Genomic DNA, 27,611 nt, shown 5'->3' on the forward strand with positions numbered 1-27,611 from the left:
TGTGCTCATCTCTACGGGTGCGGCATGCTCTAATAAACACAGTACTACCCTAGAGAAGTATAAGCTATTAATCACGGTGCTGTCCTAAAGGGACACAGGCTGAGACTCACAGCACCATCCAGAAGAGGCACAGGCAAGTAATCACAGTAACATCCTACAGCGTAAGCCGATAATCACAGTACTATTTTTAGAAAGACACAGTTCAATAATCTGCGTACTATTCTATTGTGGAGCTTTCTATATGTGATTCTAGTCAGTCTGTGGTAATCTCTAAGGGTGCGGCGTAGTCTAATAATCACAGTACTGTTCTAGGAAAGCAGAAGCCGATAATCACAGTACTATCCTAGTGGCAAAGCTAATAATCACAGTATTTTCTTAGGAAGGCATAAATCAATGATCACATTACTAGTCTGTTACGATGCTTTCTAAATGTGATTCAGGTCAGTATGTGGTAGACTCTAGGGTGCGGCGCAGTCTAATAGTCAAAGTACTTTCCCAGAAGGCACAAGCTAATACCTATAGTAATCCCAGGAGGCAAGCCAATAATCGCAGTACTATTCTGGTGTTGGGCTTTCTAGATGTGATTCGGGTCATTAAGTGCTAATCTCTAAGGGTGGGGTGCAGTCTGATAATCACAGTACTATCCTAGAAGGTACAGGCTAATAATCACAGTATTATCCTAAAGGAACAAGCTAATAATCACAGTATTATCCTTGAAGGCAGAAGTCAATAATTGTAGTACTATTCTATTGTTTTCTAGATGTGATTCAAGTTAGTAAGTGGTAGACTCTATGGGTGCGGCACAGTCTAATAATCACAGGACTATCCTAGAAGGCAGAGGCTAATAATCATAGTACTATTCTATTGTGGTGCTTTCTAGATGGGGTTCAAGTCAGTAAGTGGTGAGCTCTAAGGGTGGGGTGCAGTCTAATAATCACAGTATTATCCTAGAGGGCACAAGCTAATAATCACAGTATTATCCTAGAGGGCCCAAGCTAATAATCACAGTACTATCCTAGAAGGTGCAAGCTAATAATCACAGGCCTATCCTAGAGGGCACATACTAGTATTCACAGTACTATCTTAGAAGGTGCAAGCTAATAATCACAGTACTATCCTAGAAGGTGCAAGCTAATAATCACAGTACTATTCTATTGCGGTGCTTTCTGGATGTGAATCAAGTCAGTGGGGGTCACTCTGAGTAGGGCGGTAAGGGTTAACGGTCACCGGTAACGAGACCGGTGCCGTTAAACCCTTACCGCCCTATTCCGAGTTCCCTTTGCGGGTTGGTACTTAACGCCTGCTTTTTGCAGGCGTTAAAAAACCAACCCGTAAAGGGACCTAGGAGCTAATTACGGCACCGTAATTTACGGTGCCGTAATTAGCGCCTTCCCCATTCCCATTGAGCCCTATGGGGCAAAAATGGGAATGGGGAAGGGCCCATGGTGAATGGGGAATTACCGACCCCGCCAACCTTGGAATGGGGCGGTAATTCCGCCATTCACCATGGCGGAGTCAGAAAAATAACGGCGTCAACCAAGGCGCTAATAGCGCCTTGGTTAACGCCAGGGTCGGAATGAGGCCCAGTATGTGGTAAGCTCTAAGGGTGCAGCGCAGTTTAATAATCACAGTACCGTCTTAGAAGGTACAAGCTAATAATCTCAGTACTATTTTAGGAGGTACAATCTAATAATCACAGTACTATCATAGAAGGTGCAAGCTAATAATCGCAGGACTGTCCTAGAGACTACAAGCTAATAATCACAGTACTATTTTAGAAGGCACAAGCTAATAATCACAGTACTGTCTTAGAACATATAAGCTAATAATCACAGGACTATCCTAGAGGGCATACACTAATAATCACAGTACTATTCAAATGTATATAGGTTTGTTGTGTGGCAGGGCTTCCAGAGTAGAGTGATTGCTTAACTCCCCGCCCTGGCCAATCCTACCTTATTCGTCGCTGTTGGTTGACAACTGGCTTCCCCTGCTGATACCTGCAGACACAACCTGGAGCCGCCTCTGTAGGAGCAGTCCTTGTGTTGGAGCCCTTAGCCACAGGGGCTGCAGGACAGAAGGCTGCCCTGGGATGGTCAGTAAACAGCAGTGGTCTGACCTATCAGAGGTGGAGGAGGGACTGGAGGCGGGAAGAGGGAGCCGGGGGAAGCGAAGGGACAAGGGTGCACACAGGGGCTGGGGGGCCTGAATCAAGTTAGAAATGGGCAAACACAAGGCCCGGGAGGGTCGGAGCACAGGTCAGCTCACCTGCACCGCCTGGGACCAAAGAGGTGCGCATGTGTAGATACCAAAGACTACACCGGCAAAGGCAGATAGAATTAGCCTATCAGGGGTGGGGGGGCAGGAGACGGGAAGAGATGGCTCGGGGAAGCGAAGGGACAAGGGTGCATGCAGGGCCTGGAGGGCCTGAATAAAGTTAGAAATGGGCAAATACAAGGCCCGGGAGGGTCAGAGCACGGGTCAGCTCACCTGCAGCACCTGGGACCGAAGAGGTCTGCAAATGTAGATGCCAGAGACTACGCCGGCAAAGGCAGATGGAATTGGCCTATCCTGGGGAGGGGAGAGGGCTGGGAGGCACGGAGAGGGAGCCGGGGGAAGCACAGGGACAAGGGTGCACCCAGGGGCTGAGGGACCTGAATCAAGTTAGAAATGGGCAAACACAAGGCCCGGAGTGTCGGCGCACGTGTCAGCTCACCTGCAGCACCTGGTGAGCTCCATTCACTTGTAATCCACATAGGTAATAGTTCTGCTTATTTATTAAAGTTTCATTCAGTTCGGAAATCAATAATCATGAAGATATATTTGTTAAAGTTTTCATTCGGTTCAGAATTCAATATTCATGAAGATATATTTGTTAAACATTTCATTCAAATCATCCCATTGTTTCATATCTGTGTACATTTCCTTTTATAACGTGCCCAGCACTCGAAGACTTTTGAAACCATGTTTTCATATACTCGTGACAACTCTGCTACAAGATATTCCCAATTGTTCAATGGTTAACAAGGATTACAATTGGAGTACTTCAAAAACGTGTTTTATCACACACATGACCACTCTGATACAATGTAATCCTCTGTGTAAATTCAAACACTTGCATATCATGTTTCCTCTATCATAGAAACTCACTGGTTGTGTCAATGGGTCTTCCAGCAGCGCAGATCGACCAGCTTTCTGTTCTCCTCCTCAGGACTCCACCTCCTGCCTCTCACGCACCACTTGTCAGCTTCTGTCCACAGGAGAATGAGCACTGCGAACACCAGAAAAAGGGAAAGCCTCTCTGCATGGCTCCCTTTCCAGCATTTAATCGGTTCCGCAGAGCCCCAGCTCCAAGTCCGTACTTTCGTGAACCGTCAGCGTGCTTCACAAACACAGCTCTCTGTTGCTTCTGTTGGCCTCTCTGCTGCTGCTTCAACACCACAGCCTCTCCTCTTGCCTTCTGATTAGGGTTCCTTTTATACAACTGTAGTCCTTTAACAGGCGGCAGGTGTGGATGTGCAATTAGCCCTGCCTGACCATCATTAAGAGGACATGCTTGACTTCTACAACTCTCAGCAGGCCTCTTCGTCGTCCCAGTATGAGAGTGGTAAACGCACCTAGTCTTCATTACTCCCAGTTGCCTCTTCTTCGTCCAAGCACTGTCAATGGTCACATATGAGGAAGTCTAGGTAATTGACTCACAATAACCCATGAAGGTGGGTAAGGGTTGGGTTGCTCATTAGTAGAGAAAGGTGGATACCAGTCCCTAAGGACCCTCTGCCCAGGTGATCCTACCTCGCTTGTCTGCCCCGAGGGTCACAACTAGAAAAAATGGAGGCCTTTCGCTGGCCACCTGTGCAGATGACCCATGGGGAATAGGAGTGAGAACACCCTCAGGTTTTTCCGACAGTACAGTTATAAAAGTCGAGAATCTCTTGCCAATGAAGTAAAATTATGCTTTATTTATTAAACTCTATTTTTATTTTTTTGTTTTATTTGATGCCATTATCTGCACTTTCAGCCCGTAACAGTTTGCATCAAAGTAAAGTATTGACTTAGATGTTTGAACCCAGTTCTAATGACTGCTTCCTTTTTCAAGTCAAATGTCTACACTTCTAGACTACCAATGTTGTGTCCAGGAAAAGCACATAAAAGCCTATGCACATCACGTTATGTCACTATGTACTGTGCGCCACCTGGGGAATGGCAGTGAGTGCATACCCTAAAGGGTAATACATAATACAATATGTTTGGGTATGGATAAAAGCTTGGCATAGGCAGTGCAATTTGAGTGTAATACCACCCTTTGGCACGAGTGAAGAGGTGCTGTTGTTTTTCTTTTAGGAACATTTACCATAAGAAAATAAGAAACACATGTGTGGGAAGTGACTCATTGAGACACAGGATATCATATCACAGTTAAAGGTGCATTGCATGTTGGACGTGAGTACAAATGTCAATGACCATTGCTGTACCCTGAGTGTTTATCTGTGTTTTTTACAACTTTTATTTAGACCTTTTTAGTTGAAACATAAAGATATCTTCAAGCAGAATTGTTGGACACAATCAAACAGTATAAGTAAACTGTCCCCATCAAACAATAGGTGTGTCTCCTTTTTACCCCTATGCCCCCAAAACCCAGAGAGAATACAGGTCATCACAGAGAAGCCCTACTGGAAGAGAGACCTCCTAAGGAACCAGAGAACAGACTGGTATGCGTTAACACTTTCACAGACCAAAGTCTAAAAATTAAATTTTTGAACATCACAGCTGCATAAAATGTAAAATTGAAAATGCTCCCATGATCAAACATTTCATGGACGTAAACCATGGTTTCGAAGATTTCACCTGGCCTATCTTACAAACTGTGCCACAGGGTACTAGCACTAACCCTGATCGAAAATTACTTAAATTGGAAGAATAAATGATTTTCAGGATGAGGAGTGATTTATTTGGTCTTAATGATTCAATTGAGTGGCACAAACTTAATAAATAAGCAATGTTAAGCCATAGCTGTTCACTCTATGCCTGCAACACCACACACACAGGTAGAAGGATGAGTTCACCATCCCTCTGAATATCCATTCCAGTTTATGTTGGCGTGTATATCAGCTAAACGGCTACTTCCAATGTAGGTGCTGCATTCTCCTTTACTCTATTTCTGTGACTTTGACGTGCTAATTGACACTTTCATAGTGGTGGGATGTTAACCTCCATGAGAATCTGCTCTCCTTTGCACTTATTTCACATATGCCATGCAGTTGATGGCACTCTCATTTATAGTGAAGGTGTGCATTTCTCACTGTGCCAGATAAATTGTTGCACCTGTAAGGCGTACCCACCACCAAGTCCTTTTTTGCATTTTCACGGGGTCTGTTACATGTGATCAGGTTAACCTGGGTAGGAATTATAGAGCTGTGTTTTATGTCTAACATGTCCATATACTCTGCCTTACTTTTGCACCACACTTCTTTTGAGTTCTGATACCGATTGAGGTTAATTAGTGACCCTATACTGAGCTCAGTCAACTTCCCGGTCATCTATTGCCTTCCGCTATCCACCCTAAGATTGCCGTGGGGCACACATCTCTAGTAACCTTTGCTTGAGGTGGTAAAAATAGACATAGGACTCCGTTGATCCTGGTGTCTTAGCAACAACCACGCCAGTTTATGCAGATATGGTTAGCTTTCTGCCAGTGCCGGGCATTGTGTGAATTTCTTTTTGCATGTTATTGATTATTCGCTACTTGGTAAGTCACCCCCTCACGTTGACTATCATCTGTTGCCTTGTGCATCAGGATCCGTTTTCCTATTTGGCTAATTGTAGTCCATTCTTTCACCTACAGTGGGACTTCTGACCGCGTGCCTCGGGACTGACCCGTCCATTATCTATTTATTTCTGGCATCCCAGCATCGCCCGGCGACCTGAGGTACACTTCATACTTACCTCCTCTTTACCTTTTTGAACTTCTGAGTTCTTCCTTGCTCCGATGCATTTGATCACTTACCGTGCACATATTTATTACCAGACTGATCGGATCTGCAGGCACTGAAATCCACAACCTCAGAAGCGACAGCTGCTGCTTCACAAATACAGAACAGACTGTTCTAAAGACAGATGACTAATTTAAGGTACCTTATAACCTGGTATTATTGAAGTATTATTGAAGTACTTTATAATAGTGTTTGGGCGATCCGGCTATCGATCTGAGCCACCCTTTGTTAATTTTACAGGCCTCTCTCCCTATTGAGACATATGTGCCCATAGGAGTACAGGTTGTGCACCTCCTGGCACATTCTCCACTAGAGGCCCCGAGCATTGCCCTTTCCATCGATATGGGACATCATCTATCTACTAAGGTGGGTCCCCAGTGTGGTTTTGTTTCCTCAACTACATTCCCTTGGCTGTTCCAAGTGTTCCCCCCCGTATCCCTTACCACTGCTAGCGTTTCAAAAGCCATTTTCTGTGCTTTTTTGTAGTTACGCCTAAGGAGTACCATGTTTATCCTTCAACATTTCATTCCAGAAGTTTCGCCCTCACAAGAGATAATTATTTGCCTTGTTATTTTGGTTCACAAACCACTCTTAGGTTCTCAATGAGACTTACACGGCATCCATAGCTGACATCGTCTCATTTTTATTTCATGGCAGGTCGGGTGATTGGCCCACGCTATTAGTTTGAACATAGGAACTCTATTTCGAATCACTCTCCTGAAGAAAGTTCTGTACACATGACACAAGAACTGAAACATATCGAGACTGTATGAACTCTAGAAGATACTAGAATTTGTGAATGAATATATGTATTAATTTATTGTAAAGTGTACACAGTGATCTATCACTGATTTGCGTACTTACCTCTTTCACTTTTTGTTCATTAAGAGGCTTTTGTGTTTGTTGTTTCCCTATGAAATGCAGTGTATACAGTATGTAATTGTTTGACCTTTGATTACTGTGTCACACTATTGGTTGACGTAATACCTGATGTAATACTTGTTTTAAAACTAGCCCTAATTTATTAAACTTTAGTGTTTTATAGTCATTTTAAAGTGGCTGTCCCAGTTCTGTCCATTTAGGGACCCTCCACCTGACCTGTCTTTACTTGTTCTATTTCTTTATAATTACTGTCTATCCTACCCCGAATCAGAAAGAACATGACATTTGTGACTTTTTGCTCTTTCAAGTGTCCACCGGGATTCCTTCCTCTATATTAAACATTTCTATAGCCTTTGCAATGTTATCCCGAAGGAACAAATCATTGAGCACTGGGTCAAAAAAGGTTCCATGCTGTTTTCTCAGGGATGGATAGTCTCTGGACCAGTAATTCTTTTACAACTGGCGCATGGTCTGATACAATGTGTGTACCAATTTGGACTTCATTAATGCATTGGACTAGGGAAGGGGACATCAGCAGAAGATAAACTCTCAGAAGGTTTTGGTGGACATGGGAGAAGTGTCTATAGTCACAGTCAAATTCGCAGCATATCCTCCATATATCAACCACCCACAATTCCATACGAAATCTGGCAAATGTAAGGGCATTTTTAAAATGAGTGGCTCATGGGGGATGGGTTTTATCTATGCATGAATCATGTTAAAATATCCTCTGATTATTAGTTGGCCCTCTACAAATGGGCATATTTCTGGAAGGGAGTTCGGAAAGGAAGTCACTCTGCTTTTCATTAGGTGCATACAAGGAAATGAAAGTAAACTCATTTCCAAATAAGGATCCCTTCACTCCTTTGAATCTGCCTCCAGGGTCATATGTTTGATTTCCATTTCCACAAAGGGGATTCCCCAAGCAAAAAGAAACCTGTACCCTCTTTTTTGGAACTGCTTGATGCCAGATATTCCAGTGGGTCATTTCTATTACATAGCTGTAGATATCCCCAGGAGCTAGGTGCATTTCTTGCAGGAAGTCAATCAAGCAATTGGTGTCAGTGAGTCTTTGTAGTATGGACTTGTGTCTAGCATTATTCTTTGTTTGGTGGTGAAGAAATCCACTCAAGTTAACACATCCGCTGGAGCACCTATTTTATTTTCTATGGGATGTCGCTGCCAGTGAGTGCAATCCAACGCTAAATCTGAATCGCCATACAGTGGTAAAAGAGACTGGAAAAGGGCATGCATGTATTTCGTGAGGTCCTTATCTTGCACTGTCAATGCTATCCCTTTCAGTCTAATGTTCCTTCGCCTGGTGTCGTTCTCCATATCTTCTTGTTTGGATTCCAGCAAGTTGCATTTTTGTACCAGTGCAGTGATTCTCTGCATCAGTTCTGTGCTCTCCCATGTCTTTTTAGCCGTAAATGTTCCAACCTCATTTATTTGCTGCTCTGCCTCATCAATCTGTTTATTCAAGGCTGCAACATTAGTGGTGAGTTCCGCCATGCAGCTCTGAATCTCTTTTTTAATTTCTCCCAGAAGCTCTCAGAAATCCATGCTAGTGGCTCCTTGATTAGGGTCCTAATGCATACACTGTAGCCATAACCATTGCAGGTTATTTACCCTTTTCTTGTGCTTGGAGGGGAGAGGCTATATCATTAATCCTAGGGTGATTCATTTGTTTCGCCATATTGTGTCATTAATCAATACAAGAAATCACAGGTCAAAAATTAATCTTCTCTAACCCCTCCAATGTGCAAGCACTCTGTCAATACCACTAAGTATGAGGCCTCCCTCGTTAAAACTGCTTTTTGTGGGAAGCCTTCATGCATGCTCCCTTTTTAATGCTACAAGTATGAGGAAGGCAATTTCAAGGATAGATGTAAGGGGCAAAGTCTCAGGTCCTGCCCTCTGCTGCCACCCCATGCCAATCTGAGCAGGTGGAGGGGCTTTGTTATCTTAAGGACAAGTGCTCTTCTCTGATTCCAGTAATCACTGAGTCACTTCAAGGGTCTCCGGCACAGCAGAATTCCTGCAGTCCTCTCAACCTTCAGGAGGCCGGGGCCAGGTACACATTTGAGGTGGTTCGGGTCCAGATAGATTCCAGAGTGGAATCAGCTGCAGGCTGCACCTCTTCCAGCACCAGTGAAGCTTCGGGACAGTGTCAGCAAGGATCACCTGTTTGGCGCAGGTTCCCACATCACAGGGATAGGAAGAGGACCACATTCCAGACGCCCTCTGCATCCTTCTACCTATCTCCCTGGCTCATTCTGTGCCTGGGAGGCTGTGATGGAACCCCCATGACTTTGGGAAGTCCACCAGGATTCCATGACTATCTTAAGTGCCACATGGAGACTCACAGGGGGATGCCTGCATCCATGTCCCTCCAAGTCACATCCCTTGTGCTTATCTTTTCTAAAGCAATAGTACACTTTGAATTTGAAAACATACTCTAGTTGTTACATTTAAATAACCACAGCAAAAACAGAATAGCATGATTTCCAACTGAGCTTCATCTCTTTTATTTACCGTTGTACTTGGTGTGTCCAATTTAGTGTTCTCGCTTTCTTTTTCTCTCTGCCCTCTTTCTCGCTCTCTGTCTTATTCTGGATCTCTCTGTATTACTATGTTACACTAAGACTCTGGGTCTCATTACGAGGTGGGCGGTAAGGGATTGCCGGCACCGGTAAGGGCACTGGTGCTGGTAATCCCTTACCGCCCTACTACAAGTTCCCTTTGCGGGTCCTCCCTTAGCGCCTGGTTTTACCAGGTGTTAAGGACGGGACCCGCAAAGGGATACCGGGGTCAATAACGGTACCGCAATTTGCGGTACCGTTATTGCCGTCTTCCCCCTTGGGGAATGGCTTTGGTGAATGGGGAATTACCGGTCCCGCCGACCTTGGAATGGACTGGTAATTGCTCCATCCACCAGACCGGAGTCGGAACGATTTTGGAGGCAGCCATGGCGCTAGCGCCATGGCTACCTCCAACCTCGTAATGAGGCCCTCTGTCTTTCTGCGTTTGTGAGTCATTTTGTCAGGTTCGTATCTGCTAGAGTAACCCAGCCTTTGCTGACTGCAAGGCAACCAGAGACAAAACACATACATCTTGGGGTGGGGAGGTGTAACGTTTCTTATAGCTAAAAGTAGAATGAGAACAGCAGCAACAGAGGCACCCCATGTGTTTAGGAAAAGCCTCTTATTTAGAGACATAGGGCCTCATTACGAGGTTGGAGGCAGCCATGGCGCTATTAGCGCCATGGCTGCCTCCAAAATCCTTCCGACTCCGGTCTAGTGGATGGAGCAATTACCGGTCCATTCCGAGGTCGGCGGGACCGGTAATTCCCCATTCACCAGAGCCATTCCCCATTCCCATTTGAGCCCCCATAGGGCTCAATGGGAAGGGGGAAGGCGGTAATAACGGTACCGCAAATTGCGGTACCGTTATTGACCTTGGTATCCCTTTGCAGGTCCCGTCCTTAATGCCTGGAAAAACCAGGCGTTAAGGGAGGACCCGCAAAGGGATCTCGTAGTAGGGCGGTAAGGGATTACCGGCACCGGTGCCCTTACCAGTGCCGGTAATCCCTTACCACCCACCTCGTAATGAGGCCCATAAATTGTCATGGCATCCATCCTCCAGGTATGTTGCCATTACATTGAAGATGCATTCTACATATGAGAAGCGATGCAGATAGTCTATAGTGGAAGGGCTGAGTTTCTTGCAGACCAAGAGGACCATGCTGCAGTATCTACAGTTGCATTTGTATTTTTAAAAAAAATGTATTCTTAATGTTTGTGTATACTGTAACACTTACACACAGTCAGTGGTTAACACACCAAATTAAACATGGCCTTGTGCACACTCAATGGACACATCAGTGGTTTTAATAAGAGCGCAACCCTTTAAAATGAGACAGGACATTTTGAGAGACTCAATGGTGTGAATTCTGGACAAAAGAAGTTATTCAAAATGAAATTGTTTAAAGAAAATAAAAGAGAAAGTATATTTTACTAATACCGAAATATACGAATTGAGTAGACTGAAAACCATCTATCGTATTTGGCTAAGAGGCCATAAAATGTCGACAGTGACTGCGCAGTGGCACATTATAGCTGGTGCCTTAAAAGATAATGATACTAGCAAATTCTGATCTTTATATAATCGTCATAATGTAAATGGGGTAGAAAAAATGAAAATGAATCCTATCTCTGAGTTGGAATGGTGCAAATGTGTAAGAGACCTATATTATAGTAGCAATTAGCGAGTGAATCAAGATTCTCAATTAAAATGGTTTTATGATAAAGGGTCTTTCCAATTTGAGCCGGATGATATTCTTTGGATTATAAATGGATTGAAGGTGCCTCGAGCACCTGGCCCGGAGGGGCTGGCTAACTCGATTATTAAGGCGGCTCTGGAGCAATGGGCTCAGATTATTTACCAATCGTTCCAGGAAATGATAGCCAGGGGTGAGGTACCGGCTTCTTGGAAGTCTTCTATCTTAATTCATATTTATATGAAAAGTCTACGTGAATTAGCAGAAATTGCCACCTCTTTGCTATGGTGGACGCGCTTTCCAAGATCTTTTCTTATCTTTTACCGGAAAGGATAAATAGTTGGCTCCATGATAAGGAGATTATAAAAAAATCAACAGACTGGTTTTCGCAGAGGTCTGAATACTCTCACTAGGCTTTGAAACCTCCTTTTTTTGATATGAAGGTCTCTGAGATCTAAAAATTAAAGATTATACATTTGTTTTGTGGATTTTGCAGGGGCGTTCGATACTATGAATAGAACAATGCTGTGGGACAAAATGGAAAGATGGGCTCTGAATAAATCAATTATACATCTAATCCAGGATTTATACTCTGGCACATCCTCATGTATTATATTAAACCAGGAGTGATCCTTATCGTCTGAAGAATACCCCCTAATGTGGGTTTAAAACTGGGTTGTACCCTTGCTCCCTCTCTATATAACATTTATGTATCCAATCTTGATAATTATGTACTATCGTGGCAAACTTTCCCTCCAAAGATTGGAGAGCAGGTAGTCAGCTAGCTATTGTATACAGACAATACTGTCATTCTAGACCGCACTGAAATCGAACTCTAGCATAGTATCACTGCTCTTCATGAGTTTGCTATCAAGAATAAGTTCAAAGTTAATCTAAACAAAACTAAAATGTATGATTATTAATTCTATAAGGACAAATTTAAACAGTAATAGTTTTGTTTGGAAAATAGAACAGACATCTTTAGACATTCTGCATAAATATACCTATTTAGGAATACCAATTTATGATTACTTATGCACTGACTCTTTTACAAAAGATATTTGAACTAAAATACACAGGAAATGTGGCGCAATAAAAAGCTTCATTTAGAAAGGTTGAAGATACTCGATTGAGGGCTTGTTAAAAATGTACAACTTGAGTGTCGCCTTGAGCGCCCTTTATGGCCTTCAAACTTTACAGGGGAAGGAAGCCCTCTGGTTTAACAAATTGTAGAATAAACTATGGTAGTCGTTGCTGTGATTATCCAGGAAAACCCCCCATGAAGCTATATGTTTGGAGCTGGGTATTACGTCCTTGTACACGAAATGGACGCTAGCGTGTGGTAAATGGTATCTGAAAATTCTATAGGCCAATAGTGGCTCATCACTATTGATTGCTCATTTCAAATACATTTGTCTGTCATATATTCGGGTTAAGATCTACCTTATTTGGCTCAAGGTTATTGATTGCTCATTTCAAATACATTTGTCTGTCATATATTCGGGTTAAGATCTACCTTATTTGGCTCAAGGTTATCAAACAATGCATAGACGATATCAATTTAGATTTAGAATCTCAAAGGAACTAGCCAGTTCTTAATAAGGAAATAAAGCGACCATGCAGGATCGTAGCAATAATATCAGAAATGTAAGTGAACCGAAAAGTTTTAAACAGTATATTTACATGGTTTTCCCACAAAAGATCATTTAAAGTATATTGTCGGCACCAGAAACATCAAAATAAGATGCTTTCTTATGAAATTGCACTTTTGACTAACTGCGGACGATGGCCAGATTGGGAGCCTGAGAATGATTCCATGGATGGAGAGCATTTGCAGATGTTGCCAGGTTGAAGTTAACACGTCGCCATTTATTTACCTCTTGCTACGAGCTGAATTCAAGAAATTATAAAGCATATAAGAGTATTGTGCAAAGTATGGCCAATATTTTGACAGATCAATTATGGGCCATGATATTCTCAGGTGAAATTCGATTTAAAATGTTGCTGTTTCTCATATCTGGCTTAATTTAGTGAAAAGGATGTCTGAATAAGTTGTTGTCTTTTTATGGATGATTTCGAGGAGTTGTATTCACCCATAAACTGTGATGATGTATTTATTATGCATATGAAGTTATGTGATGTGATGATGATCATTTTACTTCTTTTTTCCTTGCATATGTTCATCTTAAATGTGTGGTGTAAATGATTTTTGTTACCAAATCACCGAAATAAATTTAAAAAAATGTAATTGTACTAACAATGTAAACTGTCAGTTTTTTTAAATCTTACAATATTCATGTTTTGCAATAATTTCCAATATATATCATAGTCATCATAAGAAAACACTTGTTTTACTGTAAAAAGCACATTATCAAAACCTTCATTAAACATGTGCATGATGCTTTGATAGAAGGTTAACCTTCCAAGATGTTAAGCCTCGTACACTCTTATTGTTCTCTGAGAGCATTTGAATGACATAAAAATGACCATTGATCTTTGTATTTAACAAGTACTTCTGCCATACAAGAGTTGTTTGTTTCCATTTTATTTTTTACAGTGGTTATTCCACTGAATTACTGCACAATTGGTTACCATTACCACTGCTTGTAATCCCATGGTAAACCCACGGGACCAAGTGGTGGTAATGGTATCCAATTTTGGCGGTGTTAGTCCACATTTCTGGAGTCCATAACAATCTTTGGGGATGTTGCAGAAATACTGCAAGCAGTTATTCTGCTGCAGTAATCCCTCTAATGTTCAGTGCTAACGTAGAGGATTTACCTGCAGCATTCTGCTGGAGGTAAATCCTCCACTTCAAGGCCAAACTCGGGATTTAGCAGAGTGGTAAAATTGTCAGTAATTCCATTATCGCCCTAACATGTGGCTGCAACGGAATTACCACCACCTTTTAACTGCTCTGCCAAACTCAGAATAAGGCCCAATGTGTTTCTCCCATATGCAGAGTGCTTATAGCATCCCCAGATGAGCATGCATAGATATCCTTAGCGAATTTGCTATCTGAAATAGTAATATGTCCTAAATCGCACTCTACCATTTGGACCACTGTCAGTTACCTATCTGTCTTGTCACTGCTTTCTTTGCCATGTAATCCCCTTAAACCACCCATCATTTTTCTCACCAGCTCCTTTGCAATTCTACTGTTCCTGACTCAGGAATTCCCTGTTGACTGTTAATTTCCTTTTTTAGTGATTTGGGGTGAAACACCTAGTAACCTGTAACCTCAATAAATAAAAAATTCAAAGCAACAGTATGATATGGTCAATTGATCCTCTCACCATCATTCTAATATGTGTGTGCAGGAAGAGGAAGAATGGAAGGGTGGAGGGATGAGAAGGGAGGAGTATGTGTAGTAGTATCAGGGAAGGAGAAAAAGAACATTCCTATCCATACAGAGCTTTGCTTCAAAGAAATATCCCTCAAACATAGCACAATTTAATATCCTGTGATGCTCTAATGTATCAAAGGGAAAGGCACAAAAAGTGCATAACAATATAATAAAGTGCATAAATGCCAGAGTATATATACAATTACATGTTTATACAAATAACGTTCATGTGCATTCATTGTTTCATAGAGTGCCTTTGTTAAACCGTAAAAGTGTCTACGAACGTGTATCCACACTAAAAAGTGCATCGGTATTGACATACGGCTGGCCCACCTTTCCAAACCATTACACGTTCCCGCATGACATAGTGGCACTCTATACGTGATATTGTCATAGGAAAGCAGGTCAGATGAATAAGGAGAGATGGAATACCCTTATTTTAAAAATCCATAAAACCCCTTGAATTAGAATGTTCACCCCCCCTTTTATGTACTAGTTCCAGTGCCTTTAAAATCAGTATATATATAATTCAATATAAACACTTTGTTAAAGGGACGTTATGGCTAAGTTGCACTTATAGAAACCTATGAAATTCAATGGAAAGACTATGGTAAGCTAAGCAACCATAACTCGCGCCACCACCATGCACTGCTAAGACTAACACCCAGGACATCAAAGATGACATCACAAATGTTCTAAACTCTCCTGCAAAAAACAAAAGAACCACCTTTAGGAACTACCTTTCACAGTTAAAGAACAACTAAAAAAAATAATCTTATAGACTCCATCTACTTTACATTTCTCAGTAAAGTACATAGACTCAATAAGATTTTCCAACATATACATTAGCATTTTGTGTTATGCTAATGGGAATAATGTGGCTTTCATCGCCCATTCCAGGGACTGCAACGGGATAATGGCCCAGCAGCCCAAGTTATTGGCCCAAGCTAAGCGAGGGCTCATAATGAGGGCTCCGGACCGTTTTTCCCCCGTTCCTGCCCTTGCAATGGGGGATGAAGACCATTAGCACCCGAGGTTCCCAAAGCGGGAACCCGGGATGCTAAAAATAATTGTTCTTCCTATGCTGGGACGGCTACAGCGTCCCTCGGTAGGAAGGAAAATCCTTTAAAGGGAAGGTGGGGCTCCATATAGAACCACTCTTCCCTTTCCATGGCAGCCTGCAGATATCCCATACCATCCTCATCACCCTACACCTCCCCATAGATTGTTTGTTGAGTTTGACAAGTGCAAAGTTGCTTTTTTCCCGTGGTGTCCGTGGACACAGGCAAAAGTCTGTGAATCCAACATGGCGGGCATTTCCAGGAAACTGATGCATTTCACGCTTTTCCCCGTCCAATCAGTGGGTGTACCTGATGTCTGTGGACTTCATGTCACCCAAAAGGCCAATCAGATGCCTGTCCGCTGACCGAACAGGGAAATGGGTCCACAGAGCGTAGCCAGATAGCAAAAAAATTTTTTACCTACTTTTTGGTCGTTTTAAAAATAAATACTGGATGGATTTACACCAAATTTACAAAAGCACGCTTTCGGGACCAAGCCGTAGCTCCTGCTGTAAATCCATCCAGCGGTTTGGGCTGTAGGTGTGAGCAAAGTTTTTTCCATTATGTCTATGGAAAAAACGAATTGGGGACCCCCTATAAGTTTTCCCCCCCTTGACGATAGCTCGCCAAACAAGCCAAAGAATTTGAGAGTGCGCCATTGATAGCATTAATCATTTGATAGCAATAATCAATTATACTTTGGAAAAGATGAGCCCAGGTACATACTGTTATGTTATGTTATTTTTCTTATACCGCGCCAAAGCCCGTGGGCATCCAGGCGCCGAGAGACAGAAGACGGCAGCTATCAGTGAAGAGAAATGTACTAAACTTATGGGCGTCAGACAACTGTGAAAATCATGGGCACACAACAGGATGGTAAAATTAGCTGCGGGAACATTATTTTTGTTCTTATAATAATTGGTGGTTCCTTGTTTACTACACAAAGTATGTGACCAGCCAACAGATCTGAGGAGGCCAAGGCAAGTGGATCACCATGTGGAGAAAACAGGACCCAGCAGGATAATGTGGCACTGGCCGGGTACACAGCTGTGAAGATGGAGGACACAGTCCTCACCTGTAGTAGGGATAGTGTGAGCATTACAAAGATTTCTGGTCACTGGGTCCATAGGTGGAGTTTGGTCAAATTTAAGTGTGTCTTAAGTGAGTCTAATTTCCTGGCGGCCTGTGTTGTCCCTGCTCTCGCTCCCGCTACTTTCATCCAGGTAATGGAAGTGATGACTAGCATACCCCCCGGAAGGTGTATGCCTGCTCCATCCCAAATGTTAATTTGGCATGGCTGCTCTATTCTGTGCCAGTCAGCTTCCTGGCCCTATATCATTTTCTCTTAGACTTCTTTGTAGTTTATCAAAATATATGCAATTATTACATTGTCCTGCCTCATTCATCATTCAGTTTGCCTCCTACTTTATAACAGTTGTGTTGAGAGACAATACCCAGCTTATCTCCTGCACCAAAAACAAATCAAGACTGCCTAATTACACAACAGGAAAAACCATGTTACACAGACAGACACAATGCAGGGAGCCACACCGCTGCTACTGCTCTTGGCTAGTCCAAGAAGGGTTCTCATTGCATGGAACACATGACTTCCCCTACCCAGAACTGGATAAAAGCACTTGGTGCCACAGGTTATCTATCCCTCAGAAGAGGGTCATGTCATTGAATGCCTTAGTAGTGGAAGTGCCCGGTCTAATGGAGATCAATAAGACAAAATCATTGAAGAAGCGATAATGAGGCTGAGCAAATAAATCACCAACAAGGCCAATGTAATACTACACAGGATAAAATTCTACATGAGGATCCAAGGTGCAGATTAACCAGCAGGCAACTATCTGGCGAGATTCCATGAGTTAGCCATTGACTATAACTTTATAAATCTGATACCATCATCTGTGACACACTTGATCCGTTCACCATTGCCCTTGCCATGAGAAAAAAGCCTCACGAAAGAAAGATATCAAAGGTAAATATCATGCTGATGAAAGCAATACAATCTACTGAACAGTAAAGTCTAAAAAACAAGACTGAGGGAGATAAAATCAACAGAACAAAGTGGGCAGGCACGATATATGGGTAACGTCCAAAAAGCCAGGGAAAAGTTTGACCAAATCCCCCATTTGGTGGAAAGGGTTGCAGGGGTGTCCCTGCACCCTTGCTCACTATATTGTGAGTGGGGGTTGCGGAGGTGTCCCCAGTAGCCGGTCCCGAAAAAAGTTTTAAAAAAAATTTTAAAAAAAGAAAGAACCCTGCCGCACCGGTTCTCGATCACGGAAGTGAAAGGGAACAGGCATTGCAGGGACACAGTGAGTCGGTGGCACACAGCGAAGTGTCCCGTCGCAAGATAAGTAGAGGGGTTGTGGTGGGGGTGTGGGTGGGGCTGGAACCCTGTAGCTGAAATTCTCTGGGGAGTGAAGACTGAAGGTTATTTTCAGAAAAATAACTTCCAGTCTTTTCTCCCTCGAACATTTCATCCACAGTCTTCCAAACCCAATCTGATATTTGTCAACAGACCAGCCTGAATTTGGTGCAAAAGCAAAGTTAACATTTGCAATGACCACCATTATCCTGCAGGAAACAAAGAATGGGCAACTTTGTGATGTGTTGGACACTTCAACAGTGTCTCCCACGGTATTACCCAAATTGTTCGTTTACAATTGTTCGAATGAACAATTGACCGAATTTAAAGGGTCACAATTGACCTTTTCATAATTGACCGTATATATATATATATATATATATATATATATATATATATATATATATATATATATATATATATATATATATATCTGTTTGGTAATATATATTTATTTATATATATAGGGGTTTTGGGGGGTTTGGCGTTAGGTGGGGGGTTGTGGGGGGTGTCCCCCCACATATATGTTACAATTGACCTTCACAATTCGGTCAATTGTGAAAAGGTCAATTGTAATTCGAACAGTTGTAAAACGAACAATTCGTTTACAACCTCTCCCACCATAGGCAGCATCCCAATGTGGCTGCACTAGATCAAAGAGATGTGGAAGTAGTGAGCAACAAAAAAGCCTGATGATAATTGACTGGGACGCAACCACATGCAATCACATTGCATAGTGAAAGCTGACAAAAATGAAGACCAGCTCATGGCAGCCTTTAGATCTGACCTCACTGCAATCCTACTGGACCTGTAAAGAACATGGTGTCTCAATGTAAAGTTCAATTTAAAAAAATGTTTTTTGTATTTATATGCAGGAGGAACAATGCTCTATTCATCACAAAAGAACGTAAAATGGATAAGAAATCAGATTTGACAGGAAGCAGTGATCTTCTTACAATGAGCTTCTTACAAAAGTCCAGAGTGTTTGATACACTGGCAGGACTTACAGGGATTCAACAGTCAGCCTCTCAATGTAACCCACTATCACTAACAAGCCAATGTACAAGTGAAAATGGTGAATACATTTATCAAGTAAAGCCCCAAGTTAGCGGCAGCATCCCACAAAAACCACAGAATCATAACTCTGGAGGTGTTTGGGGCACACAGATTGACACTCAGCACACTCACAGTAGTGTCACAAATCATTAAAATCAATGAGAGGAAGAAGCATGGACATGGAAGAATTCTATGAAATAAGATTTACATAGAGCATGTGTTGGCAATGAGACGATTTCCTAAAGGTACTGGTGGGATTGGGTCTGGGCGTTCCACAGCAGAGTGTCACCCTGCGCCCAAATCAGTCTGGAGGAATGGCTGGAAGGTTCTGGCATTCTAAACTTGGTGGACATGAGCCACATACCTCTTGTGTTGTCTGAAAGGGAGTTATGAAGTTTGCCCAATCTCGAGTCTCACTTTGGGTCATGGAAGCGATGATGCAGAGCATTCATACACTGGAGCTAGTGTGTTTTCCTTCTCACCGCAAAATGACAGATTTGGCACAGAGAAGAGCATGGCAGGAATTCCACAGGTAATCTGATCTGCTCAGCTGGCTGCCGGGCCCTTTGCTATGTTCTCATTAACATCTTTGCAGTTTATCAATAGATGCATAGGCACTATACTGATCTTCTTTATCTGGCAAGTGTTTTGAGACATGTGTCATCTTTTGTAAAGGCGTGGGGCTTGTGGTGCAGGGTTTATCCCTGCAGCATTATATCATGCCCTCTATGCATTGGGGTGCCACACATTCTAAATCATCCAGGCACTGTAGTGATGTGTATTGTTACATGTTGCCCAGCTAAATTGCACATGGGCTTGGAATGCAACCTATGTTCTGAAGGATTTCTAGAGCTAGCTCTTGGCTTGGCCTGCTGGGCTATCCCGATGGCATTTTCCTAATGCAGATATCATACCATTCTCCAAGTACCCCACTTTCCTTTGGGTGCATTTACTCGTTCTGGGTCCCATATTTTCTGCATGCTTTCTTCGAATGATAATGCTACCTGGACATCATGTTGGTGTTCACTGTAAAAAGGGCAATAACTGAATTGGGTATATCAGTGTCCCTCTCTAGGCCTAATTTTCTGTTGGTGGTGGTTGTGGCATCCCTACCTTGCTATTGTGAGAGTGTGGGGGGAGATGCACCCTCTTCTTAAGAAACCCTCTGCCAATCCATCCTGCCCGGCTAACTATTGCCCAATCTCCATCACTCCTTTCATGGGGAAACTCTTAGAAAATCTGGCCATCTCCCAGCTCAATCGCCACACTGAATCTGTTGATTGTCTCCATGATCATCAGTCGGGCTTCAGAGCTGCCAGAAGCACAGAAACTGCTTTCCTGAACATCCGTGAAGACCTGCTCTCCAACCTTGATTCCAACACCCCCTGTGTCCTCTTCATACTTGATCTCTCTTCTGCCTTTGACATGGTCAACCATGCCATCCTGCTCAACCCTCTCCGTGATAACCTGGAGATCACCGTTCAGGCCCTGGCGTGGCTGACTTCTTTCCTCTCTGATCGACCCTGCCAGGTTCAACTTGGGTCCTTCCTCTCCTCTATCTCTATCTCTACCTGTGGTGTTCCCCAGGGGTCTAACCTCTCTCCCTGGCTGTTCAACCAATACATGGCACTTCTTGCCCACCACATTGCTGTGCTCTGCCCCAACTTTCAGTGATATGCGGATGACACTCAGCTCATTTTCAGGCTACCCTCAGCCACCTCTTCTCCCTTTCTCATCTCTGACTATCTGTCCGCCATCCAGGAGTGGTGTTCCACCAATGATCTCTGCCTTAATGCCAGTAAGACAGAGATTCTCCTTATCGGCACACCCGCTCCCTCCTTTCCTGTCACTCTCTGGCCGGACTCTCTTGGCCCTCTCCCTGCTCCCACCTGTGAGGCTAAAAACCTCAGGGTCATCTTCGACTCCACACTCTCCTTCACTCCTCACATCTCTGACGTCTCTAAGAAGTCACACTACCAGCTGCACCTCCTCAGAGGTATTCTTCCTTTCCTCTCCTTCCCCCAGAAGCTCACTGTCGCCAGAGCTCTGTTTCTCTCTAGGCCGGACTATTGCAACAGCCTCTTTCTAAATCTGCCTGCTCCTACTCTCCGCCCTCTGCAAAACATCCAGAACAGGACTGCGAGACTTGTCTTTGGCCTCAAGCCCAGGGATCGTATCTCTGCAGGACTGAAATCTCTGCACTGGCTCCCAGTGGCTGTGAGGATTACGTTCAAAACCTTCTGTATTGTCCACAAGGACTTCTGGGACCTGGCTATGCAATACCTGGAACTCTCTCTTCCAAACGACTTCCTTCTCGAGCTCTTCACTCATCAACCTCCAACTCCCTCAAGGTCCATCGCTTCTCCAAGCAATGAGTTGGAGGTAGATCTCTTTCTTCGGCTGGGGCCTCCGTCTGGAACAGCCTCCCTGCCTACCTGAAAATTTAGGAGAATCATCTCCGGTTCCGGAAGCACCTAAAAACCTTTCTCTTTGCTTCTGCTTTTTCTCTTCCTCTCTCCTGCTGACTTCCTGGCTGAAACTGAAACTGCACTGGTTACCTGGCCACCCTCTGATGTCGGGCCCAGGTCATCCTCCCCCGCCAGTCGCACACCTGCACTGCCTTCCTGGTAACCCCCGCACTTGGGGACTGTTTTCTGTATCCCTACAGTCCCACTACCAGCACTTGACACATGTTGTCTGCACTTACCCTTGCACTTGCCACCTGCTGGCTGTACTTTTACTTATTGTTATTTATTCTTTTATCCGTAGTACTGCACTTTCCTTTCCCACTTTCCCCTTCCCATGCGCTTGCACTATCTGAATGAAACCGGGCCTAGTAGGATTGTTGTCTGTCTTCCCTCTGTTCCCCCTCCCTTGCCTTGTCGCGGCTTGAAACACTTGTGTATAGGCGTGTTATACATGCCATATCATATCATATCATGGCTGGGGGTTCTGTTTCATAGGCCCTCATTCCGAGTTAGGACTACACCATGGAGTAAATAGCTCCATGGTTAGCAACCATGGAGCTATTTACTCCATGGAATACCGGCATGGTGAATGGAGTAATTTCCGGTCCATTCCAAGGTTGGATGGACCGGTAATTCCCCATTCACCATAGCCCTTCCCCATCCCCATTTCTGCCCCCATAGGGCTCAATGGGAATGGGGAAGGAGGTAATTACGGCACCGTAAATTACGGTGCCGTAATTTACTCCAAGGTCACTTTGCGGGTCCCGTAATTTACTCCTGCTAAAAGCAGGAGGTAAAGAGGGACCCGCAAAGGGAACTCGGAATACGGAGGTAAGGGATTACTGCCATCGGTGCCCTTACAGGCGCCGGTAATCCCTTACCTCCAACCTCGGAATGACCCCCATAGTCTGGTCTAGAGTCAAAGGTAAACAGTTGGGGTTTTCGTCAGCTCTAAAAGTATTTTAAAAGGCTACCAATATGCTTTAAAAGCTATTTATTTGCAATAGGTATATATCTTCTGTCCTGCAGGCTGGTCTCTGCTTGACTAGGAAGGGGAAAAGAAAGGGCCATCCTGGGAGCTATAAAGTTTGCAGATTGGCCTCCACACTTGTACATTGTCACAGCCATTAAAATAAGGATGAGTCTCTCTCAGTTATTGGGTCCCATTTTTCACAGTCCATTTCAGAATAGCAGGTAGACAATCATAGCCTTGCCAGCTCCAAATGCCTTTCAAGTGGACATGGAAAGACTAGCCATCTGCTGCCCTGTAGGTACTACATTTGTCAGTGTGGGGCATGGGAGTGGGTGTCTTTGGAACTCGAAAGGTTTCCGATGTCCCTCCCTATCATTTACCAGTAAACTGCTGAATTCAGAAATAGCAACTTGGGATTCTCCCTCTAGTTAGACACATGCTGTTCATTTCTGCAAGGAAGAGAATGATGGTGAGCTCTTAGTATAAAAAACTGACTTCACTCGTTATGTTTGTTAGCTGTCTACATATTGTGTAATATGTGAAGAAACTTGAACCATAGTTTGCCATAGTTTGGTGATTAAGTAAGTCTATCAAAAGACATATTTATGGAAGCCTGAACACTGCTACACTCATACCTGCTGCAGTTTGGGCTTAGGTTTGGATGGGTTGTGTGGGCAGTTACAGCAGCGCCAGGCTTTCCCTTGTCCTTCCTCCCCTCAATTCTTTGTGGTCTCCTGCTTTCCTGGCCTTCTGATTTTACGGTCCATTGAGTTACCTTTATATGGAGAGGAAGGCACAACTTAACACACTCCAACTACACTTCACTTCTACTGCCACTTTTCTCCTCTTCCCACCAATTCACACTTAGCCGCACCCTGCCTCTTCTTGTCACCATTACTGCCTCCTCCTCTACTCTCCCATCTATATACCTACAATTCTACCTTTTGCCACTCTTTCGCCCTACTCGTCCCTGACCTTCATCAATCCCTGCCTCTCCATCTCAAGCTCTATCTCTACCAACCACCACTCCCTCTTTCCTCCTCTGTCTTTGCATATACCGATCAGACCATGCAACCACATACCCACTAATAGCTATACCCATACATCCATACTTCAACCCCAACCTTCCCACCTCCAGCCCGAACTCTCATTCAACATCCTTACTCTCCAATCTCTTCTTCGACTGCTTGACACATCTCATCATCATCAACATAATGTTAATTTCGGAAATGTACAAAGCTTTCCATAAAAACAATACAAATACAAAATAAAATACATAACAATATACATGCCAAAAAATCACCTGTTTTAAAAACAAGATCACATCAATATCATATCATAAAAAACAGCCATACAGAAACCACACTTCATAACATGTTCCCGAGTAAACGGTTTCTAATATAAGGTGCTATTTTAAGGTATGATAAAAGAGTCCACCCAACATGTGGGCAATCAGCCCATAATAGTAAATTCAGTAAAGGTCTCTATTGCACAAAACCAAATTCACGTAACAATGGCCTCTCGCACTCTCATCTGCCGGGCAAAAAAATAAAAAATGAGTGTTATCCTCATATGAGGCATCACACAGAGAGCAAGACTGATCACCATTCTCCCCTGACCAAGAAGCCACCACCGCCCTTAACAAAACATAGTCAAACCTTACCCTTGCTAAAATGACTCGGTCCCCTGGTGACTCAGCCCATAATAAATATTTCTGTATGCCTGGAGACACGATGGTCATCAGCCTTCTATTCTTAGGTTTCACCAGCTCCAAACTCTCTCTCATTAAGCCTGCATGATCACGGAAACAGCCAGTCAACACCCTTATCTCCCCTTGCGGTATAACATTAGGAGGTGAGTACAAATGTATGATATTCATTTCCAACATTTGTTTCTTGATGTGACTCAGCCATGGAACCTTTCCACCAATATCTTTGGCAAACATGAAAGTAATTAACTCATGAATAAGAACTGCTTTTTCATTGCCCCATAGCCTGAGCCAATGAAGAACAGGCATCAAGGAAATCACATCCCCAGTTAATTTGCAGCCTCGTTTGTAGTTACGTCTGTTTGACCTAGTACACATTGAGTTTACTAAGTGTGTGCTTGTATTCTTTCTTTGAAGGGCACTTCCTGGAGGGAGGTCCCTCCCACATTTCCATTGTGACGTTCAGCCTGCTTTTTAAAAAAAATACTAACATCTTGGCGCACCTGCGCCGCGCACCAAGGACCGCTAAGTACTGTTTACTGTTCGCGGTGCGCGGCGCGGGTTGTCTGACCTCTTACCTATAGCTGGCTGATTTTGTTTGGCAGAAACGTTGCGTATGCACATGGAATGAAAGGGTAGGAAGGCACTTTTTTGTCATTTTTACTGTCACACTGTTTAATGTGCTAAAATCAACGGCAAGATCACTGGTCCACCTGCCAAGGACACACTGTGAATCTATTTATTGCCTGTTGTCACAAAGCCAAGCATATTTGTGAACTGAGAGAAAAAGTATAGTGATATACTCTCACTCTTTAGTGAAAGAGGTTTGTTGTAGTGGTGTCCAATTGTGATAAAATGGTCCCCTACATGCTGAAATCCGGCATGCCGGCAGTAAATGTTGCCTTATTCAAGAGGGGAACCACTTTGAACTCAAAAAATATGGTTGCAACACCGCTCACACCAATCATCCATTATTCAAAATAAAAAGTGGCCTCTGGTTTAGGAGAAAAGAAAGTGGGAATTACAAATAGGAACAGTTTAATGTCAAAGGTTCCTGATATCCGCTCATACTACAATTTAAATGTAGGTATGGGGGATGATTCTCGGCAAACTCAACAAATCAAAGACAACTATCCAAAACAAGATAAGCTCCTTGAATTGAATACCCGACTTGACATTGAAGTAGCTGCTATAAAAGCAAATGCTCCAGTGATGTCTAGTGTAGGAGCTGAAAATATAATATCAGACACCCCAATGGAGCATGAAAGCAAACGGTGTGAGAATGATAGAGCATATGTACCTAAAATAATTGAAAAAATTGCTGAGAGCCCTCCTAAACCATGCTCAGTCGAGGCTCAACAAAGACTGAGAGAAGCCTATCAAAATTTACAAATTATAGGATAAGTAGATGAGGAAGCACTCAATCTTATGAACTTGAGCTCTGCCTCCACAAATGAAGAGGAAGATGTATTCGTACACTCAAAAACAGGTGATTTAATGCAAGTGGATAACTTGTCCCCAATCCCAACGCAACATCCTTGCAACACTAATATGCCGAGGGTTGAGGAGGAAAATATAATGAGTTTATCAGCAAATCAAAAAACAAAAACCTCCCTAGACATGTATGAAAGCTCTGAAGAAGAAGCTTGTGTGAATTCACTCTCATTTGTTCACCCCAACTCCTAGGCAGCCCATGGGAGAAAACTATTTTGGTGAAAAGCCTCGACCTTTAAGGCTTGCTGAAAGTCATACAGAAGAGGCCCTAGGACAGGCAGAGAATAGTGCAACTCCATTGGCAATGAATACAGCTTTGCTATCATTAGCCACATCATATGAAGCTATGGACTAAAAGTTAAACTATCAGACTATACTGATGAACAAATTAACAAATCAAAATAATAACTGCCAAGCAATGGGTGAACGGAGAGAGTGCATTCAACAATACGAAATATTCAGACAGTGTGAGACAAAAAAACTCTGAAACTCAAACTGAACCCCCTCCTGACCAAAGGCCTAAAATAGCCTTGCAGCTTTAACAGTTTAACTTTGGTGGGGCTACTAGTATTAGCAGATCTGTAGAAGCGTCAAAGCCACAGTCACAGAATAGTGTAAATTGTGACATTGGTGAGTTGACTATAAACAAGACGCCCCCAGTAGCAACCATTGAGGACACTACTCATGAGAAAATACAACATGAGGTCTCTAGCGTCCCACAAAAAATGGATGCAAAACAGAACAAACAAAATAAAGAGGATCAATCCCTGACAAACAAGACAAAAAGGACAATGGCTGCTGCAAAGACTGGCAAAGGCAGAACCAAAAATAGACAAACCCTGAAGATAATAAGTGTTGCAAAAGAAACCTTAGAAAAACCAAAAGTCATTAAGGAAAACAGTGGTCATACAAGAACCTTGCCTATAGATGATACAAACAAAATCACCCCAAGTCTATTTTACAAACCGTTAAGTGATCTAGTGGTTGTAGAGTCAGCCATGAGAGAAAATGAAAGATCCCAATCTCAGATACCTCCCAATATTGAATTGATAGACTCAAGGATGAGTGGGCTAACTGAGGCTCAAATGAGAGAGGAAATAAACAAAACTGTTGAAAACTATATGGCTAATAGGTTAAAGGAAACCACGGAAACTGGCCCAAACAAGAAGGAGCAAAATACCATGCCACAATGCTCGTTGGTGAGAGGTTCTGAATCTAACATGATAGCCCCAAGTAGAGAGTCAATGGAAACTGCCAGTACGAGGAAAACTGTGCAATGGCAAAAGAACATGAGTACGACTAAAAATCATACATTCAAGTCAAGAGCAGTGACTCAAAAGAAGAGCCATTGCTTTATACTCGAATGCACAGATCATCCATTTCAGCAATTTGATCTGAATCGTTCAAGCGTCATAAATATCTGCAGGGATATATCCCAACTAAGGAATATACATCAGATATCGATAGAGTTGAGTTCTTGGATGACCAAGATCTGTCACGATCCCGAATTTCTGTTCACTCAACCATTCTTGCTGATATAATATGGCACGCAAGGGACGCTCTTTTCCACATGGGTTTTAATCTATATCAAGATGACCCTCAAACAAATGAGGAAATCATGCCAGAGTCCAAGAAATGGAGTCCATGTATTTATGGCTCCAATTCCACTGGATGCTTTTGCGGCACTAATGAAGGAAAAGCCAGCCAGCTGTGGTAAACAAAAGCTACCGCTGGGTGGCTTTCCCTTCATTAGTGCTGTAGGCGGAGGACGGGGACCGAAGACCAGAGCAGGAAAGCTGCAGCTGAATCTCGGTAAGTGCTATTTATTTTTTTAAAAAAAATAAGCACTAGCTGCGGGTTTTTTTCTAAGTTTTCCGGGCTGGAAAAGCAAAAGCCAGCACAGGAGGGCCTCCATTTCACAAAATGGATGCCCCCATGTGCTTGCTTTTGCGAATTTTGAGCTTGAATAGCTCA

This window comes from Ambystoma mexicanum, chromosome 5p (assembly GCF_040938575.1).
Source record: "Ambystoma mexicanum isolate Mex_15411 chromosome 5p, UKY_AmexF1_1, whole genome shotgun sequence".
NCBI lineage: Eukaryota > Metazoa > Chordata > Amphibia > Caudata > Ambystomatidae > Ambystoma > Ambystoma mexicanum.